Genomic DNA, 20687 nt, shown 5'->3' on the forward strand with positions numbered 1-20687 from the left:
TAACAGGGAATTTTCAAGAAAAGCATCTCTAAAGGCGACAATTTAGACTGGGGAAACCATGGGGGGGGGGGAGGGACAGTTAATCCTTTCTCACCTGCTGTCTCTCTTCTTCAAGTATCTTGCAGAACTATTTCCCTCACCCCCAAATGTTGTAAACATGCATCTGCCTTTCTAAACATACGTTTAAAGCCTGTGGGTTGAGAGGGGATTGGGACAATCTGGAGCAGAGAAACTGCAAGTGGGGAAGGGATACCCACTTGCAGGGCTTTTTTTGTAGCAGGAACTCCTTTGCATATTAGGTCACACACCCCTGATGTAGCCAATCCTCCAAGAGCTTACAGGGCTCTTAGTACAGGACTACTGTAAGCTCCAGGAGAACTGGCTACATCAGGGGGGCATGGCCTAATATGCAAAGGAGTTCCTGCTACAAAAAAGCCCTGCCCACCTCCAAAACATTATTCCCATCTCCTCACTACTATCTCCCAAAGCAGCTTTTCTTTCAAGAAGAAAAAGAAAAACAGAAAAAGGTTGTCTGACACATGTTTGTACATTACACACAATTAGTCTTTCTTTTCTTTTCTTTTCTTTTCTTTTCTTTTCTAAATCTTAGGCGTTTAATAGAATACTTCATCTCACAGCAGATCTTGTTGCACTTAATACAAAACAGCTTCAGTTCAAAACACAGTCAGCAGCCTTCACCATGTGGATACATGATCATATGAAGGAGGGAGAGGGGAAGAGAAGAGAAGCTGTGTTGGAATTTTGGGTCATGTCAACTATGCCCATGCAAGAGAGTCAAGATGCAACCTCCTTCTCAGACATTTCAGTTACAACCACTCAGAAGGGGGGACCAGAACGAGATGAATAGCAAACCCAGCAATTCTCCCTACCTTTCAAAATGCAGTCTTCCTCAAATGATTCATCCAGGGAATTCCTGGATAAAACAGGGGTGGATACAGCATATGAAGGCAACTTGGCAAAGACAAGGAACTGTTGGGTAGTTGAAACAGAGGCTTTGCAAGACCACATTCTGGCCGCAAGAGAGAGTATCCAAGGCCATGGCAGAAGATGCAAAGTGTGGGATGCAACATGTCTGGGCTATGAAATCACCAGCTACAAAAGCCAACAATGAGCCAGGAAGAGAGGAACCCTAGCCCCACAGGGTCTGATTGAGCTTTGCCCTCCCCCTGGAAAAGGAAAGGTCCCCTGTGCAAGCACCAGTCGTTTCTGACCCTGGGGTGACGTTGCTTTCACAACGTTTTCATGGCAAACTTTTTTACAGGGCGGTTTTCCATTGCCTTCCCCAATCATCTACACTTTCCGCCCAGCAAGCTGGGTACTCATTTTACCAACCTCGGAAGGATGGAAGGTTGAGTCAACGTCGAGCCAGCTACCTGAAAATCCAGCTACGGTTGGGGATCAAACTCAGGTCGTGAGCAGAGCTTAGGACTGCAGTACTGTAGCTTTAATACTCTGCGCCACGGGGCCCTCCCCCTAGATGTACCCAAAATGGGACCTTCCCTCCCCACCTAGCTATTCTGTAGCTTGCTTTGGGGGCTGCTGAAGTTGCCTTATATGGAAGCAGATATCCCACCCAGCATCATCTGCATGGACTGGAAGCAGCTCCCAGAATCATAAATTCCCTAGCACCTCCTTTCCTGAGTGCCTTTAATTTTAATTGGGCCAACCCTGAGCCTGGGATCTTCTGCATGAAAAGCATGGGACCTAACAATAAACTACGGCCACTTTCCAGACTTTCTCCTCACCACTCCAAACAGGAAGAGAATTATGGCCAGTGCCCCTTGCTTTATGAAGGCAAGCACTACTTTCAGACTCCCATGAAATATAAAGTCATGAACACATAGCTTTGCCTTTTACTGAGTCAGACTACTGGTCTACCTAGGACTGTATTGTCTATTCCTGGGATGGCCAAACTGAGACTTGGGAGCCACATGTGGCTCTTTCACACATATTGTGTGGCTCTTGGAGCCCCCACCACCTTGTTGGCAAGCTTGGAGAAGGCATTTCTCTCTTTAAATCGCTTCTCCAAGTCAGCTGGCATCTTAGATAATACATGTAAAGTTAAAGTTGCTTTCTTTCCACCTTTCCTCATCTATTTTCCTTCCTTCCTACCTACCTACATCTGACATTCATGTCTTGCAGCTCTCAAACATCTGATGTTTATTCTATGTAGCTCTTACATTAACCAAGTTTAGCCTGACTATCTCAGGCTAAGCCCTTTCACATCCTCTGCACCTGATCCTTTTAACTAAAGATGCAAGGGATGGAACCTGAGGGATCTTCCGTACGAAAAACATATGCCATACCGCTGAGCCATGGCACCTCCCCAAGGTCACCATTGCTCTACAGTGTACTTAGCCTAACAATCAATCCAGACCCCACAAGACGAGAAAGGTGGTTTTGCAGATCGCATAATACTCTCCAGTTCCTCAAATAATGAGCTGCAGACATTGTTTGCTATGTCAACTTACTGGAGCATGCTAAACGGCATATACTGAAGCCATAGAATTCTATAAAAAGCTTTAGCTAATCCAGCCATTCATTCAGAGGCTGAAAGTCACAAAGCCAGTTATCCAGGCAGCTTGCCTAAACTGGACTGTCACAAGAGCTCCTCAGCAAGGAGAACATGCAGCAGAAAAACCCACAAGACTGAGAAGTCCTATCAGCTGCAGCATTTGCAATCAATTTAAGAATCCTCTTCACCAGGCAAATCAAATGCTCCTATGAGCACAGCATCCCATCAAGAGACTGGTGAGAAGCATTCCTGCCACAAGCTGGAGTTCCTGGGCTTAGGAGCCCCAGGGAGCCTGATCTCCATCAAGCCTTGCCAGCAGGGACAGATTGGTATGTTAACATGGCCCAGGAGCAAACTGAACAGCCAGTGAGGAGCTCACATTGTCATAAGAGTTGCTCTGCTCAGCTCCAGGTCATGATAGCAATGAGTAGAGTGGGCTTGTAGTTCTGGAGCTGGCCTGAAAGGCAGGAGGAGGCAACAGATGACACTGGTCAAGTCCGCAAATGAAACAATCCATGCAGCAATGCCACCATGTCTGGGGAAAGGCTGGGCTTGCTCCTGGCAGCCCACAGTGGCTCACTGAGACCTTCCCAGGTAATGGCTTGCCAGCTCTCATTTCTGCCACCTTCCTAGATTCTCTTCCATTGGGCGCATTCACACCAGCCAGGAGGGTTCTCCACTCAGAAGCCTCCAGGTGTTCGTATCACAAGATTAGTAGTATAGGTAAAGTATAGGGCAATCCAGATGCAAACCTTTGAACAGCAGCAAAGCTCAACTATGGTCACCTACTAGGGTTGCCAGCTCCACTTTGGGAAATACTTGGAGATGCTGGGGGAGGAGGCAGGGTTGGGAAGGGGAGGGACTTCAAAGGTCTGTAACGTCATAGAGTCCACTCTCCAAAGTTGCCATTTTCCAGATGAACTGATCATTGTCCTCTGGAGATCAGTTGTAACAGCAGGAGATTTCCAGCCTCCAGAAACCCTACCAGCTGCCTTTCCTGCCTTTTGTTGGGAGGTCACAATGCTGCTCTGAGTTCTACAGAGGGAAAGATAACAAAACAGGGTAATGCAGGAGCCACAGCAGATGCCCAGGTCAGGCTGGAGCCCCACACCCAGCCTAACGCACATAATGCTTCCTCCAGTCCTCATGGTGAAGCCCCTCTGCTCTGTCTTCTCCAGCTCCTATTGCTCCCTGCAAAAAACCACTGCAAAATGAACATGCAAAGCTGCCTTCTACCTCTGGTCCATCCAGCCCAGTCTTGGTCTTCTCTGACTTGTAGCAGCCCTCTAAGTTTTTGGCAGCAAAAAGCCTTCCCTAGCTCTGCCACCTCAGATCCTTTTCACTCAAGATGGCTGGGAGTTTGCCATTGGCCCATCCCCTAGTTGTAGCACACATTAAGCCAGATTTGCTCCATAGGATTGTCTCTACATTGTAACGCAGGGCTTGAAGAATCAGCCCTGTGGAGATGCACACCCTCTGCCAATGGCAGAAAACCATGATGGATCCCTCAATTTCTTCTTCCTTCCCCATTGGAGTTGCAAAGGAGGAGAGCAGCTGTAGAGTCTGGGAAACCATCCAGAATCATTCCTTAAGCAAACGTGACAATTTGGAGCTGTCGTCGCCAAACAGGGTTCACAGACCTCTTGTGGCTTGCTAACAGCTCTCAATATGTTCCTTATATGCTTACTGGATGGAAAGTAAGAGGTTTTGAATTGCAAAGAAAAGGGGCAAATGGTTTTCATGGGGCTGCTTCACACATGTAGTTTTCTCTTATATGAAAGCTGTCTCTTGATCAGAAAAAGGTTGTGGGTGAAACATGGCTAGAGCAACAACAAAGAGTTTAGTGCAGTACCAAGAAATTATTTCTTCCTTCCCAATGATTCTGAGCTGTTTGAAGTGATAAATGGGATGCATTCTGCTCAACACACACCATCTTGTGCAGGAAGAATTGTTCTGGAAAGGGTGCAGGTATGTCCACACTTCTGAAAAGCCCCCATCAAAGTCACACCAAGGGCACCCTTGAAAAAGGCTTCAAAAATGAACTATCAACTCAGAATTCCCCAGAAGATGCTATCATAAACCCTACTTTAAATATAAACTCTCTTTATTTTCAGTTATTCATGAAACATGACAAATGTGAATAATTAAAATAATCCAGGGTTTACACTGAAGTTCGACAGACAGAAGATAGGTGATAGAATATAGAATAGATAGATAAGACAGACAGATGATAGACAGACAGACAGACAGACAGACAAGACAGTAGGTGGATAAGAACAGCTCTGCTGGGGTCCATCTAGCCCAGCATCCTGTTTCCAACACTCACTTCCACAAGCAAAAAATAAGATGCTACATTAATTGAGATCACTGGCCCATCTAGGGAAATCTGAACTGGCAGCAGCTCTCCACGGTGTCAAGGAACTGCTTTCCCAGCTCTGCTGTCAGAGAACCTTTCAGGGGAAAAAAGACTGGAGATGCCAGAGATTAAACCTGGGAGTTCAGCATGCAGAAATACGTGCTCTGAGCCATCCAAAAGTAGTATGTCAACATTACTAGACAAGCCACATCTTCTTCTGGGAAGTAGAGAAGAGAAGCGGAACAAGTGGGGCTGCTCTTAACTGAGTCAGACCATTTGGTGCAGCTGGCCCAGCTTTCTGTGGCTCTGAAAAAGTCTCAACCAGAAAAAAAAGTCTCCCTACATCTGCTATCTGAGATCTGTTAACTGGCAATTCCAGGGACAAAACCCCTATGATCTTTTGCAGCACAAAGCATGGACTCTACAAGTGAATCACAGTCCCTAAATTATACCTTGTAGCTCCATGGCCTGCTCCTGGCCAAAGTCTCACACATGAAGTCATACCTTCCTAGAGAATTAGCAGACATGAGTGCCACAAATGCCCTACAGACTGCATCACAGCCTGTGTTTAACTGTTTGCATTAGTTCATAATATCAAGTAACTTGCCAATAGTGTTTTAAGATGAGATCTGAAATTCTCTCCCTTTTTGACCTGAAGCAGGAGTATATTCCCCCCCAAAAACCCTGCCTTTCTATAGAGGAAAAAGGAAAGGTCCCCTGTGCAAGCACCAGTCGTTTCCGACTCTGGGGTGATGTTGCTTTCACAACGTTTTCACGGCAGACTTTTCATGGGGTGGTTTGCCATTGCCTTCCCCAGTCATCTACACTTTCCCCCCAGCAAGCTGGGTACTCATTTTACTGACCTCGAAAGGATGGAAGGCTGAGTCAACCTGAAAACCCAGCTACCGCCGGGGATCGAACTCAGGTCGTGAGCAGAGCTTAGGACTGCAGTACTGCAGCTTTAACACTCTGTGCCATGGGGCTTTTCCCTTCTATAGAGGACTGGAGCAATTTTCCTGGTGCTTGTTTGGGAGCCTTCAAGGTTTGCATGTAAACAGCTTCCTTCTGATGCAGTTTGGGAAAGGCACACTATCAGAGCTGCATTGTGCTGGGCCTGGAATACTTATATGCTCTGCAAATCACTCAGTATTTAATCCACTGCTGCTTATGGAGTTAAGCAGAAGAGGAAATCTGATCTAAGACTTCCCCTCCTGGTGTGGCAACACTGAGAGGCATGACACTCTGATAAGCGTGGCTAGCAGGGACCCTGAAGGGAAAGGGGAGGAGCAGCAGACAGTCAATAAATCTAAATGATCAAGATCTATTACAAGGTCCAGGGAATCTAAACTGTAACTGTAAATATTAGGCTTATTAGCAAACAAGACAAAACAGAGTCTTTCGGAACCCTGAGGTAGGCAATTCCCTAGCTAAGTCACAGCATTCTAAGCTTATTATCTTTGCAACGTATCTTTGGATAAATGAAACTGGTAAGGACTCTGTTATCTCTAGCTCAATATTGCTCACTGTGACCAGCAATAAGTCTACAACATCTCAGGCAGAGCCACATACACACACACAAAGACTCTCCAGCCCTGCTGCCCATGCTCCTTTTCATCAGAGATGGAAAGGGGGATCTTTTGCATGGGAAAGTGTCACTGCTCATCATGATGGCACAGAAGTATTTGACATGATGAATATGGTGGTGGTGGAAAATGCCATCAAGTCACCGCTGACCCTACAGGGTTTTCAAGGTAAGAGAGGAACAAAGGTGCTTTGCCATTGCCTACCTGAGTAGCAACCCTGGATTTTCTTGGTGGTCTCCTATCCAAGTACCAATCAGGGACCACCCAGCTTGGCAACCAAGATCTGATGAAAGGTGGGCTAGCAGAGTGAGCCATCCAGGTCATGAAGAATATAGCATTCAACTTTTCCAGGCAGAGAGAGAGAGACTAAAATACAGATTCTTATGATCATTTGGCACAGTAGGAGATTTGTGGTGCTCATGTCTGCTAACAGTTCAGAAATGGTTCCATGTGCTAAGCTTTGGCCAGGAGCAGGCCATGGATTTTTGTTTGTGATGCTAGAAAAGCCATCTTCTGAATCCTCTATTGACAGTTCATCATGGGGCCAAGAGGAAGAGACAGTATATGAGGTAGATTGTGTATCTAAAATACACTTCATTTACATTAGGGCACACACCTCTGTAAAAATACCCCTAATATTCAGAACATCGTAGTCACCCGCCTGTTTGCCAGGGTGCCTGGAGACTGAACTCACACATCTGCTAGGAGAACGTGGGTTTGGCTGCCAGACTGGAAAGGACTTGTGAGTACTAGCAGCCACAACGCTAAAGCAACGCTCCATGTCTCTGGAGGAGCGCTAGCAAGAAGAATGGATGGTTTCCAGTCGCTTTGAGCGAACACCATCTCTATCATTGGAGCGGAAGAAAGTGCACCGCTAGGAACTATCCAGGCCATGCAGTTTTCAGCCTTGACCATAGAATCCACTTTGGGAGGCTAACACCAGCTATCTTCCAGCAGTGCCAAGACTCCATTTCAGCGAAGCGGGAGGCTCACATACTCAACAGATGTCACCCATCCACGAGGCCATCAAGCTTATCTAGGCGTGGACCCTGCCGGACCGCCTAAGCCTTTGTCCAACGGAACTAAGGACAAAGACTGGTGTCAAGAAGAACACTGAAGAAGAGGAAGACCAGCCAGAGCCAAGTTCCTTTGTGTAAACCGGGTGTTACCTTAGGTGGCAATTTGGCCATCTATTGTCATCTTTTTAGATAAGTTTAATAGTCTTAAGCACACCTCCACCCAGTGATTTTCCCCATTCTTCTTCCCATCCTGGAGCTTCCCCACCTTGGTCCATTGTTACCTGGAGGTCCAATCAGGTATCCCGGGCCCAAGCTTGTTCATTGGTCAGTTATGGGTACCCAATTAGATGCCACCAATTAACTTGCTATTGGCTACTGCAGAAGGCCAGCCCTTATGGTCACTGCAGAGCCTCCCCTTTTTCCACCCTTGTACCTCCCATCTCCTAAGGGCTCAAGGTAGTCTTTATAACCTGTGACCCAACTCCCCCCATGTGTGCATCTAGCAGTACCCCAGTTCCGTTGTCTAGATCCATCCCCAATTCTGGCCACAGTTGAGGGTCCCATTTCCCCCATCCTCTTTCGTCGCTGTTGGAGCCTTCCTTGAAGACTACATTCGGTAATTATCACCCTGTTTGTCCATCCATGTGTTGTCTCTATATTTTTCTATTTTTTTTAGGGCTGTATGTGTGTTTTGTGATTTGTCTTGTATGTAAGCCTATATTTTTCTGGAATAAATTTTAATTGTTTTTACTTAACTAGTGTCCCTGATAAATTTAAGCATGAATTTCTGGACGTGGATCCTGTATACATAGATAAAAGATCCTGATTAAGCCAGGTGCCCACCTGACAATTCCCCATCCTCATTTTGACAGCATTTTGGCTTACACCTCATGCTCTTTTATCTTGATTTTCTAAATAAAATCTGACAGAAAATCACAGACACAAATTCCTTTTTTCATCCTGCACATGAATCTACCTGTTCAGTATAGTTATCATCAGAGACCTTGCTTCAAGTGCCCCCTCTGCCTAACATTAGGTTGGTGGCAGCTCAGGAGAGGACTTTCTCAGCTCTCTGTAATAGGGATGAGCACAAACGGGCTCACAAACAAAAACTTTGGCCTCAATTTGGGTGATTTGGAGGGGGGTTGTAGAAAAAGCCCAGCAGAAACACATTTGCATATTAGGCCACACCCCCTGATGTCACCATTGTTTTGCACAGGGCTTTTTTGTAGAAGCCCAGCATGAATCTATTTGCATAGTAGGCCACACCCCCTGACACCAAGCCAGCCAGAACTGCATTCCTGTGCATTCCTGCTCAAAAAAAACCCCTCAAAACCCTGGCTACGTGGGAGAACATGGAGTACAGTCTGAGGATCCCTCTGTCTAGCTCCCATAATGACAAGTCACAGTTCATCATGACATCTAAACCATGCCTGTCAGAGATAAGCTTTGAGCAAGAGGTGAAAAAGCACATTTGAAGAAATCAGCTACACCTAAGAGCCACCATGGAAATTGTGCCCCATCAAGCCTTTGGGGGGAAAGAAAAGCCACTAAGCTAACATTAATTAAAAGTTATTGCATTAACAGACTGGGTCTTTTTTAACCTCTGACAAGGCTAGATTATTGCTTATAGGCATTCTCATGCATAGTGAGACAACAACTGTTTGGGCAGCTTTACCCACAGTTCTGCAAATCTGTGCATCAGCAAGAGCTAAGTCCAAGGACAAGTTTTTAAAAGAAAAATTAGGCAAGAGGATTGGGGAGAAAGCCATAGCTAAGTGGTAGACAACTTGCTTTCTATAAAGAAGGCCACAGTTCAACCCCCAGCTACTCCAGTTTCTTTTTAAAGGTTTCAGATAACAGGACTGGGCAAATCCAGTGGCACCTTTAAGACCAACAAAGTTTTATTCAAAGTATGAGCTTTCGTGTGCATGCACGCTTCCTCAGATACATAGAAATGGAACCTAACCATTCAGACTTTTAGACAGAGGCTAAACAGCAAATTAGCGTGTAACACCATGAAGATATAGGGTCAACAGTTTGGATTTCTCTTCCATTTCTATGTATCTGAGGAAGTTAGACCAGCATGGCTACCCACCAGGACTGGGCAAGATTTTTCTCTGCCTAGGACCTAGGAGATTCATTGCCAGTTAGAGCAAATAATAAGTTAGCTGGGCCAGTGTTTTGGCTCAATAGAAAGCAGCTTCCAAGTATAATATCCTTCTTGACTTCTTGACCCCAATGCCAAAGTGTCATCTTCACCCTTTCAAGGTATTATTTCAACTATTAAGAGGCCAGCAGGAGAAGCAAGTGATGCAGGAGAGATAAATCACAAAACAGAAAGGGAGACCAATTCCTTATTCTCCAGTGCTCAGCGCCTGCTACAGGCCAAAGTTCCCAGAAGCCACTACAGCAGCGCTACAAAACTTAAATGGATTTTGAAGAGGTTCATCTGCTGGGTCTCCCCACAAGGAATTCCCCCCTCCCCCCCCCCGAAAGCATATTGAAGTGAAATTGCTGATGTGATCCAGGTCAAACTTCAGAAGTCCTCCATTACTTTGGGAAACATAGCCAGAGGGTCTTGCGCAGACCCCAGTGTTGTGATGGATTTAACAAATATGGAAGGAGTGGTGGATGGGATATTTAAAAACAGGAGACAAAGAGTGTTACAAAATAAAAAATCTTTCTGAAGGGCACACAGACAGCCTGGAATTGTTGCAGCTGAATTAGCATTGCAGGAAAGAAATAAAAGGAAAAATTTCAAGGGCAGAGGATCAAATATACTTGGAAGAGCCCACCCTGTGGCAGAAGCCGTGTCTGCCTCCTGCTTCGAAGATGTAAAGGCAGATGCTGCGCACAAGCAGGTGGGGGAGCTAACATTCTGCACATGTTCTGAGGAAAGCTTTTCTTCAGGCACTCTACCAAAAGAACTTGCAGGGGAAGAGAAGCCAGGATTACATGAAACTGCCCTACACAGAAACAGCCCACTGATTCATCAAGATCTCTGTTGTCTACTCTGACTGGCAACAGCTTTTCAGGGTCTCAGGAAGAAATCTTTCACACCACCTACTAGTATACTTACCTGATTCCTTTAACTGGAAATTGAAGCTGGGATCTTCTGAAAACAAAGCAGATACTCTCAAACCAAATGACAGGCTATTCATTTTAAGCTTCGGAAATGGATTGTGGGGGCCAAACACTGTCTGCTGTATTTGCTAAAATAACCATCTTGAATTCCACAAGCTGGGGTAAGATGACCTGAAGAAGAGTTTCTGTCTCTATCCCAAGACAGCAGTGTTTGGAAAGGGACAGAGCAGCAACATTTGGGAAAAGGAGTCAGGGGGCCTGGAAGTCTGATCTCTCTCTCTCTCTCTCTCTTTAGCCATGACAGTCTTGGCTGGCTCGTGCTGCATGCTCTGGACTAAACTCTGGCATGCCCAGGCTCCAGGAATGCCAAGCGTTTCCCACTACCTGCTAAGGGCACAAGAACACTGCAGTTTTATCATGTGAATAAAGATTAAACACCAAGAAGTGGATTTCAAGTGGCTCACCCACAGAGCTTTGGCAAGCATAGTAGCTGAGCTACAGGCAGAACCTTTATATAATACAATAATCTGGTTGTTTGTCTCACACTTTCTCCCACCATGTTGAATTCCTAATCTGGATGCCAAAAGCTTTGGATTGAGGAGGAAAGGAAAGTGACATTCATGTGCGCCAGGCTGGAGCGCATGTTTGTTTGTTTTTTAAAACTGGCACACAGAAATTGAGTCTGGAGGCAAGAAAACAGCAAATTGCTTTTTTGAATTTTACATAATTTATGTCTCACACTGTCCTTCCTGCATGTTCATGGAAGTCTGACCTCCTTTGCAACTTTTACACTTCATAACCTTGTAAATAAATGTCCACCTATTGAGGAACCATATATGAGATATACTAGGCTCTGGTCTGCAAACTCTTAACCTAGAATAAAAACTGGTTAGCCTATAAAGTGCCACAAGAGAATTGGTTATTTTTGCAAGTACAGAGGTCTTCAAACAGCTGCTCATTTCTGATATTATTTTTGATTGTGTTTGTGTGACATATTGACCCCAGATTCTAATTAAACACTTAATTGGATGTTTTCAAAATATGCTTGTGTTTTGAGTGTTTTCAATTAATTGTCTCATAGATACTTAAAATTTCTCTGTGATAAATTAAAAAGTAAGTTCAAATGGGAGGATCTGATAGTCATTATTATTAGATTCATCTGGAGGACATGGTGGTAGGCAAAGGCACACAGAGAACAACTTGAGCAAGAAGGAGAAATCAAATTAGGAGTCTCAGAAAACATCTCCAGCTGGCATTGCAGCCAGCCAGAGCTCAAATTAACTGCATTGTCATTCAAACACCCTGCTCAGTCCCATGGATCTTTGCTGGCTTCCATCCATAGAAACTGTTACCTCCCCCAATTACCTGCACTGAGCTCACTCTCTCCAAAGAGTTGGAGGGACCTATCAACCAGAAAGGCAGGAAGACCAGGCCTCCCAGCTCTAAGTGGTCTGTCAAAGGCAAGCTATGTGAAGCCATCACAGACTCCCATCTTTGAAGTAGCCTAACAGATCCAGGGGAAGACGAGCCTAAATGAGTACTGAGAGCAAGCACATACATAGGATCCCATGACTGATACAATCAGCATCAATAGCCATTCTTGTCTCCCTACTAATCCCATCTCCTCTATCTGACACAGCTGCACTGTTTCCTGCAAAGCAATTTTTAAGATCTAGCACCTTTCCTCCATGCAACATTGAGCCACTGACACAGAGAAACACATACACCGGCAAATTTCCAGACCTTGGAAGCACAAGCCAAGAATCATACACATACGCAACTTTAATCTGGTTACTCATTACACCTTTGGCCAGCTCATCCCTGGCTCCCCAAAGCATATTTAAACTGGCACTCTGCTCCCCAAAGTTGTACATCTCTTGAGGCACCCATAAAAGTGTACCCTCAGACTCTGTCTGAGCCTATGACATGAACCACTGGCCAGCCACGTCTTTCCCCTTCTTTCTCCATGTGGATTCCGGTCTTCAAGATCAGGTGAATATCACCCTAATCTATATCCAACCCCTTCCTGTCACTATCAATCACTTCTCTGTTTCTCTGGTTATTATTTTTCTTGAGTAATTAGGGTAAATTTGTACTGTTATGCCGTTAAAAGTTTGGTATGGTATAGTATGGAATTTATACATTTATCCAGAATAAAACTCCATGTATTCAATTAAAGGTCTTTTTCTTCCATTGGTATCTCTCACAATCTGACCCTGGTATACACAGAGTAACAACAAACCCTTGTACATCTGTATTGTCCAGCACATCTGTAATCAGAACCAGGCAATCCATGTCACAAAGCTAGAGTGGCCAAGACAGTGGCAATGCAGAAGGAAAGGCAAAATTTGTGCAACTTCGTTAGCTTATTGTTTTTGCTAAATGCACATTTTATTAAAATACTTTTGCTCATTTGAGCAGTGAGAGACAGCAGGGAGAACTGGTGGGAGCAGACCCGGGGGAAGTGGGCTCCTTACCAGTGGTCCATCTAGTCTGACACTCTGTTTCACATAGTGCAGGGGTGGCCAACGGTAGCTCTCCAGATGTTTTTTGCCTACAACTCCCATCAGCCCCAGCCATTGGCCATGCTGGCTGGGGCTGATGGGAGTTTAGGCAAAAAAAACATCTGGAGAGCTACCGTTGGCCACCCCTGACATAGCGGATAACCAGCTGCCCCAAAGAGCCAAGAAAGAGAGCATAGAGACCAAGGCTGTCCCCAATGCTACCTCCTAGAACTGGGTTTCAAAGCCTCTGAATACGGAGGCTCTCCTTAGCCAAAATATTTAACTGTTTCAAAATGGGCTACTCCCCCTCACTATGGTTCATATCTCTGAAAAATTCCTAATACGAAACCAACACAGTAACTGGAACATACCTTATTTCCTTGACAGAAGTAGAAATGGGCATGATCAAGCAGCTGCTGGTTCTGGTCATATCCTGCTCACCAGTCACAAGCAGGGGGTCAATTGTTTGGCGAGCTGTCTCAATTTGTCCATTCACAGTATGCTGCTTTCTCACATGATTACAGTGCTTTTTCACATCACCTGTCCTCCTATATGACTCATCTGCTGCCAGCTCCAGTTTTAAAAAGAACATAGTTAAAGGGAGGGAGGGGGAGAGAGAATCAATTCAAGGGTTTTTTGTTTTTTTTTTGCTGAGACTTACCACTAGAGTCTCTGTATTCCTTCAGTGTCTGCCTGTAAACCCAGCTAATCTTGCAATCATTTCTTGAAAATATGAACCTGACTGCAGGCACAAAAAGCAGACAATGCAATCTAACCAATACTGGTTACTTAAAGGATGCATCCCACTGCACAGGCCCAAAAAAGGGATGAACTATAAGCAAAAGCCTGCTAGCAGTTCATTTTAATGACCTGACCATGGCTCATCGGGGGATACACGCCTCAACCATCAGTTGAGAAAATTAAGTTCTCACACTGGGCAAAAGCAGCAATCAGCTGCACTGAGCAAACCCTGTAGAACAAACAATGACTGAACAGGTAACAAAGCTGCTAGAGATTAATTCTGACAACCACTGCCACCATCAAGGTGATCCAATAAGAATTTCACCTTGCATTCATTCCAGAAAGTCAAGCAAGGTCAGGTTCAGCATACATGCAGATACTGTAAATATCTTATTTGAAATGAAATGAATTTTTCCGGTGATTTTGCAGCCTCCACCAGGGATCTACATAGGAATGCAACTTGCAGAGGTTTTCTATCAGACTGGATTCCCAGGTATCACTTAATGAGCTTTAGTGTTTCCCTCAATAGTTTCTGCCACGTGTGAAAGACAGAACTGTAGTGTTACATGCCTGCATGTCAAGTTTCTAAAATCAGTTCTGGGCAATGCATAAAGGTTTCATTACAATTAGCATTTCAGTCTCCCTTTAATTTTTGTATTACATGTCAATGGAAGTCCATCAGAAATGCTCGGTCTCTGCCCCCACCTCCCACAGTTAATGTAATTGGAAATGACTTTGTTTTCACATTTAGCTTCTTTGTGCTCTATCACTTCATCCATTACTGACAGCTGGCATGTAAGAAAACTATGCCCTACATTTTTGCTTTCTTAATAATGGATTCCAGTGCAACAACAGTAGTTTGCAGAGCTTTCAAGGAGAAAAAAGAAGAGAAGGGCAAGAGGTTTAAAATGCAAGTTCAGCAAAAGAAAAGACAGCACAGCAATGGAAGCCGCTGTGGTCCCCTGACTCTGTCTTCCTCAGGCACTCTCTCACGCTTATACACTCACAGACAAACAGGTGGATTATCCATTCATGCCCATAATCATGCAGTTCCTCCCTCTAGCCTCCTTCGTCTGATCAATCTCCAACCCATTTTAAGAATTTGGTCTGCTGAAAAGGCTACCCTGCAGCATGAATTCCTAGGCTTCAGACAAAGGGACCAAATGGGAAATTGACTGAGGACAGAAAAAGTGAAATTGACAAGCACGTTTCAAGCCTTTGTGCTGTGTTTGAATTTGGTGTGCTCTCCTAGTATTACGGGGAGATGAGTGTGTGAAAAACCATTACCTCTTTCAACGTTCAGTTATTCCTTTCCGCTCAAGCAACTGCCATTCCCACCACCAGGGTAGCATCTTGGTTTCATGAATAAAGACCCTTCCTCCTGCAGGAGGGGTTAAAACTTTCACTCAGCAACAGGGACTAATATTGGAGGGGGGGGTGGAAGCAGGGAGAGGACAGCTGTATAAGGCTCTGTTGTTTTGTTAGGCTTCCCCCCAAAGTGATATGAATGGTGTTTCCAGCATGATGTAGTAGTTAGGACATTAGACAAGCATCTCGGAGACCCAGGATGGAATCTCTGCTTTCCCATGGAAGCCTGCCTTAGGGCTGAGTCACACATTACCTCACAGGTTTGTTGTAAGAGTAAAATGGAGAAGGGGAGAACATTGTAAGCCACTTCGGGGACCTTACTGAGGACAAAAGTAAGGTATGCATAAAGTAAATAAATATGTCACATCTCTGGTCATTGTCTTATGTTTGTCCATGAGCTAGGAGAGCCAGTTTGGTGTCATGGTTAAGAGTGGCTGACTCTAATCTGGAAAACTGGGTTTGATTCCCCACTCCTCCACATAAAGCCAAGCTGAGTGACATTGGGTCAATCACAGTTCTCTCAGAATTCTCTCAGGCCACTGAAAGCCTGGCTCACCACAAAAGAGGTAGAGCTTCTGGCTGCCAAAAAATCCTAGGATCTCCTGGCTATACTACAGACTGCCATGTGACAATTAATTTGTCCATGAACTGAAGAGCAAAAAGAGGAAAACCACAGCACAAATTTCAAGAGTAACATAAAAACCTTATTTCAGGTACAGCTGCCCGCCCCCCCCCCCCCCGCCCGCCTTTCACTGCTGTTCATTTGTAAAGCAATCTTTGAACCAGAACCTTCTCTGTCCTTCCAGGGCTACAGCATGGGAAGCCGATTAAGTTCTCTCAGAAATATATTCTTCTTATTCTTTAAACTTTAACATGAAGAGCCCTTTTGTAAGGCTTCCTACCTTTAAGCAACCATAAGGATCTGGGATTTTGTTCCTCTAAATATCCTTTGAAGTTCAGTAAACTGGCCTAAGGGAGAAATAACCGGCATCTTTTAAGCAACTGTGCTTCCAAGATCTAAATCTGTGCCTTTTTGAAGAAGTTAAGATACGGCAGGGACTGTGTCTATAAAAACTGGGTTGCTTTATTTTTGGGGCAGTAAAAATAATTAACTGATGTGGCAAAGTGCTAGATCCCCAGCATTTAGGTAACCGTGCGCCTCCCCGTGTTTTAGAAGCCATGTCTCCTTGTATGACCCTGCATTTGAAACCTGACAATAAGAGTTGTGCCATCGTTATAAAACATATCTTTGATTGAGAAAACTTTTATTGATTATTCAGCATCTGAGACCTGAATACCAATCCCAAACTGGTTTACTCAGAAGTAAGTCCCATTTTATTCAGTGGGGCTTGCTCTCAGTAAAGTGCACTCTGAATTACAGCCTGTGTGTTTTTTTATCTTTCTGGCCATAAGAAAGCAAAGCTATAGAGAATCACAAATAGTTGGACATACACCCTCTGGCTTCCCTGAATCTAACTGGCTGATTTACAACTATTACAAAAACACAATTGAATTGACACAGCTCACCCCCAAAGCTCTCATTAAACACCCACATAATTGGCATCTCAGATCATTAATTACATCTATTATGGATGTGAAAAGGTAAACATTTAATCTTAACTATGCCAAGGGGTGGAAAGACAGGTACGGTAAAAAGCATTTCAAGGGGACAAGATTCTGGATGTCCTGGGACAGTCTGGGAAAGGAATTGGAAGGCTTCTGTTTGGGAGGCGGAAACATTACGAAGGGTTTGAGTGGGGCCTGCATGTTTTCATGGCTGGCTCCTACAGGGAGATTTAATAGCCTTGGCCACCCCTACAGCTGCAGCTGACCCAAGTGATCTTGGATCCACCAGAAGCAAAACCACAACAAGCATCAGATTTGTAGAGATGATCTGTCTGGTCTTTGATTTATCTGTTCTGATGTAAGTTGCAATGGGGTGGGATTAAGATAATGTTAGCTGCCTTCAGTCTGCTGTTGGAGAAAAACAGGTTAGAAATGCCTTCAATAAGTAAAGGATAAAAACCAAAGCACAGAAACCAATCTGCCCTTCCAGTGTTAATCCACAGCAACCTCGGTCATCTTAACTTGGCCTGTTCAAGACTGATAGGCGCATCCTTACTTTTACAAACAGTAAAGAACTGGTTTGGTCTGTGGGATGTGGAGGAATTTGTATGATTTCATGCTGTTCCATGAAAAAAGCCTTCCCTTGGGGCAGAAAGCGGGCAGCCTTCCTCCATCAACATGGGGTTTAATTTATTGCAGGCTCACGACTCAGTCCGGGCATCCATTTTCAAATGCCCAGCCTGGGATGTACAAAGCAAGGCCAAACAAGGCCTTAAGCACATGCAGAGTAGATATCTTCCCTACCATGGCGTAATTACCAAATCTTAGCAGACCAGAGACAGGCATTTGGAAGCTGGTATTCCCATAGGGTCTTGAGCACTAGAATCTCTTGCACCTTACTTTGGTCAAATATGGATCAATTTCTCACAAGTGCAGATATCTGCTCATAAGGAGGGTAAGACAGGGCAAAACAATAGCCTGTCCCTTTCATAGAGATTTAATGAAGCATTTCCTGCCATGGAGATAAAGGAAAGTCGCCCGAAAACTGCTGCAGATCAAACTAGTATTAAAGGGACCTGCTGAAAAGCTTGACAGAACATGGTGGGGTTGGAGAGGTTTTGCTGCTTCAGATGACATGAAAACTCTGTCCCCACCTCGACAAGCAGCATTTCACACCCAAATTAAATGTTTCAATTTAAAAAAAAAAAGCAGACTTACATTAGGGAGCATCGGGATCATGGGTGGCAGCGAGACACATCCCCAGAAAGCACCTTTACAGTTTCCGTCTCTCCCCTAAACACAAACATATTTTGGCCATTAGAAACCAGGAAATTGCCACTAACTCTGAAAAGTGCAATGCTGCTAAGACAGCTTGTTATGCGAGCCATAAAATTTCTTGACATCACTGGAGGCAAAGGACAGAGCATGGACATTTCAGCCACTCCAATTTTCACAGCTGGAAGCAAAACCAGATTAGAGGCTGAGAACCAGGCTAAAACAAGCATCTCCATGTCAGTTTTGCTCCCCAGAAGCAACTGTTTGCCATGGGACTTCTCTCCCTTCTTACAGTACTGCAGCACAGCCAGGCACCATCCATTTCAGAGGTCTGCCTGACTAGGACTTCAGTTTCAATTTGCAAAGAGAAACAAGATGCAGGGGGGACTCCCATGGCACCAGGATAATCCAGGTAGCAAACCCCAAACTTTTTGGTCTCATTTTTGTTGTTTACATGGGAATCCCTCGAGTGAGGAACGTGTGAGTGAAACAAAGGCAAAGTGGAGACAGAGACATGCACTTCCATACAGCTGCAACCAAGATCAAGGTAATTCATATCATAGTATTCCCCATTATATGTATAGGTATGAAAGCTGGACCGTAAAAAACAGGTGATGAGAAGAAAGAGGATTCATTTGAAATGTGGTGTTGGAGAAGAACATCATGGACATCATGGCCTGCCAAAAAGACAAATCAGTGGGTTCTAGATCAAGTCAAGCCTGAACTAGCCCTGGAAGCTAAAATGTCTAAACTGAGGCTATCCTACTTTGGCCACATTGTGAGAAGCCAAGAGTCAGTGAAAAAGACAATAATGCTGGGAAAAGTTGAAGGCAGCAGGGAGAGAGGAAGATCCAATGTGGATGGAGGCAAGAAAGGAAGCTATGACCCTCAGCTTGCAAGACCTGAGCAAGACTGTTAAGAATAGGAGGTTTTGAAGGCCATAAGTTCATAGGGTTGCTGTAAGTCAGAAGTGACTTGATGGCACTTAACACACGCAATTTGCAACCCTAGTTAAAATGCATACAAAACACAAAGACATTGGTCAGGAAGGAAGGATCTTTGAAGGAATGCCATCCACTGGTAGAAAATGGCAATAGAAGGGGACAGGCGAATAACCCTGGGAAGAGAGTGCCAGAACTTTGGTGCCATGACTAAGAAGGCCCTTTCATGGGTTGCCACCTGTCTAATCTCAGGAGGCCCAAGGGGCACCTGAAGCAAGGCCTCTGAAGAATGGTTTGGCAGGTTCATAAAGGAGTAAGCAGTCTTTCAGGCACATTGGTTCCAAATGATACAGGGCTTTGATCTAGATATCTGGATATTTAATACCCTGCTTTTCTGCCCAAAGGGGACCCGAAGTGGCTTTCAACATCATTCAACATCCTTCTTACCTCCATTTTATCCTCTCAACAACAGGAAAGTTAGGCTGAGAGTGACTGATCTACAGTCAACCAGCATGCTTCCATGGCACAAGGGGCGGGAATTCAAAACTGGGTCTTCCAGATCCTGATCCAACATTCTAACCACAAGACTACACAGGTTGTCTTATCATGTAAAGTCTCTAAATGAACACAGGTCAAGTGCAAAAAACAGGATGGCAGGCACTGGTCAGGTCACCCATCCCACAAGTGCTGCCTTTGTAACATCTCAGTGTCTGGATCTAATTCACTCCCAAAGCCTATGCAAGTCCACGGTTCATACCTGTCTGGTTCTTAGTAAACAGAGAAGAGCAAAAGCCAAGCTGTCTGATAAGTGTATAAAATAAAGTGATACTTTTTTTCTTCTTGAGGCTCAGTCGCTCTTCTCCGGCTGACCCCACTTGTGAAGGCAAGCAATGTCTAAAAATAAACAAATCCTGAACACAGGCAAGTTGCAAAAGCAGTGCATGTGAAGGACTTGTCTGAGACTTGCTTCCCCCTCACTAATCACAACACACAAGGCTGCAGGGCTGATCTCCAGGAATTGATGCACAGAGAATCATTTTGCACGTGGTTACTGACTATACATGGGATGGCTTGTAACTGAACGTGCAAACTGTCTGTCCTGGCCTGTGGGGCAAAGGGCCAGTGGGGCAAACTGGCTGTCCTGGCCAGTTGGGCTATGTTGATACAAGCTGTCTATCTGCAGCACTAGAACTGCACCGGCAGGTCACCGAAAGAGGAACACACATATGTGAACCAACTCCAGGTTTCAGGACAGAAGCAAAGTCATTTGGAGTCTTGGAGAAATAATTTAAATCTTAAACTTGTAAAACAAGCCATTTCCTAGATCCTGCATGCATTTCTGAGACAGGGCCATCCTAAATGCTGACAACAACGTTAACTACAAGAGACCTTGTAAACTATTATTGTTTACCAGTGTGATTATTGTCACTAAGGCATTTGCATAGCTGTCATGCTGTAAAGCAAAGCAACTCACTGCATGCAGCACTGGCTAGGAAAGGAGTCCAAAAGTTTTAGGCATGGCAGAACACATCTATGACATTTCTTGCCATCCCATCCTCCAAGGTACTCAGGGCGGTGGCCATGGTCTCAGTGAGAACAGTGGACTATAAACTAACAAACAAATACCTGTCCCTCCTTCCATTTTTCCTTCAAAACAAGGAGGTATAGGTCTTACACCATTAGGCTGAAAATGAAAGGGAGCAACCGGTGC

General features: G+C 44.7%; 1 protein-coding gene and 1 long non-coding RNA gene across 2 annotated transcripts in view; one reads left to right on the forward strand and one right to left on the reverse strand.

Annotated features, from left to right (window-relative positions):
* The window catches only part of LOC132579745 (uncharacterized), a 138957-nt gene extending 120902 nt beyond the window's left edge, over positions 1-18055 (reverse strand). Inside the window, exon 1 of the long non-coding RNA XR_009555987.1 lies at positions 17979-18055. This is a non-coding gene — a long non-coding RNA (uncharacterized LOC132579745). The remainder of the gene's footprint in view (positions 1-17978) is intronic.
* The window catches only part of GDPD2 (glycerophosphodiester phosphodiesterase domain containing 2), a 444005-nt gene that overhangs the window by 197368 nt on the left and 225950 nt on the right, over positions 1-20687 (forward strand). The window lies entirely within an intron of this gene.

This window comes from Heteronotia binoei, chromosome 11 (genome assembly GCF_032191835.1).
Source record: "Heteronotia binoei isolate CCM8104 ecotype False Entrance Well chromosome 11, APGP_CSIRO_Hbin_v1, whole genome shotgun sequence".
NCBI lineage: Eukaryota > Metazoa > Chordata > Lepidosauria > Squamata > Gekkonidae > Heteronotia > Heteronotia binoei.